At 54.0% G+C, this 1,314-nt stretch overlaps 1 pseudogene; it reads right to left on the bottom strand.

Moving 5' to 3' along the window:
- Positions 1-4: 4 nt before the first annotated feature.
- Positions 5-1,314, bottom strand: part of LOC102495178 (adiponectin receptor protein 1-like) — a 5,327-nt pseudogene continuing 4,017 nt past the window's right edge.

The raw sequence follows: 1,314 nt of genomic DNA, 5'->3' as shown, positions 1-1,314 counted from the left end.
AGGCTCAGAGAAGGGAGGCATCGGTGCAGCCCCCTTCCAGGCCGTAACTGAAGAGCATGGTGGGCAGAAGTGAACGAAGGCTGCTGCCACCACGAGGACATGGAAAATCTGATGAGACTGGAACCAGGTACCAAACTTCCCAGGAAAGAAGCGCTCAGGAATCCGAGCAGCATAAAGGCCAGCTGCGGTGATGTACATCACGGCCATGAGGAAGAACCAGCCCATCTGGCCCACTGTGGTGGCCTTGACAAAGCCCTCGGCGATAGTAAAGTGCATGGTGGGCACAACCCCGCTCAGGCCGAGTCCCAGGAACACTCCTGAACAGAGCAGACGTAAGGGGGTCAGGCAAGCGGACAGCTACTAGTGCAAGGCAACGCTATCTTACTCTGGGTCCAAACGTTTACGTGTACAAGTTTAGGTGATTTAGCACAAGTTGGACATCGGCAGGCATTACTTCTGCATCCAGAATGGGCAGAAGACTGGGTAAGTTTCAGTGATGGGCATCTGGGGCAGGTTCACACTGTCTTCCTACTCACCAGCTCTTGTCTGTCGATGCTTAGGAGTGGCAAACCGGTCCCACTGTGCCACGATGATGGCAGAGATGCCCAGGACACAGACGATGGAGAGGTAGATGAGCCGTGGCTGTGGGGAGCAGCAGAAGGAGTAACAGAGCCAGGGGACAAAGCTCCCCATAATCAGCAGAGCGATCCCTGAATAGTCCAATTTGGAAAAAGTCTGAGAGACTTTCTCTGAATGACAATAGACGGTGTGGAAAAGCCAGGAGAAACTGAGGCAGAGCACTGCTCCAGAAAGAACATCCCAAACACCACCTTCTCCTGGAGGGGGGCCATGAAGTACGTATTTGGTCTGAGCATAGTCAAAATTCCCAAAAAGAGAAACAGCACAAAACCAAGCAGATGGGTCCAGATGTTGCCAGTTTCCATATGGACGTGGAAGATGCTCTCGAAGCAAGCTCGAAAGGAGGGCATGGGAGGCCTATGGTCATGCAGCAGGTAGTCATTGTCCTTCAGCCAGTCAGGGAGCACATTGTACGGGATGACCCTCCAGCGTCCCTCCCAGACCTTATACACAAACACCTCCACCTTCTCCATGGCAAGGTGGGCTTGCAGGGGAAGCGTCAGAACCCGCACCTCCTCCTCTTCTTCCTGGGTCACAGGGCATGTTTGCTCTTCTTCAGCTTTGGTTGGGCTGGTGATGACCCGCTTGCCCTTCTCTTCTAGCAGGGGTTCCAGTTCAGCCAGTTCCACTGTGTGTCCCTGTTACTGGCAGGAGCCTCATTGTCCTGTGTCACCC

This window comes from Tupaia chinensis, unplaced genomic scaffold (genome assembly GCF_000334495.1).
Source record: "Tupaia chinensis unplaced genomic scaffold, TupChi_1.0 Scaffold144382_1, whole genome shotgun sequence".
NCBI lineage: Eukaryota > Metazoa > Chordata > Mammalia > Scandentia > Tupaiidae > Tupaia > Tupaia belangeri.
Note: the sequence above shows the minus strand (reverse complement) of the source record. Positions and strands in the feature narration are given on the sequence as shown.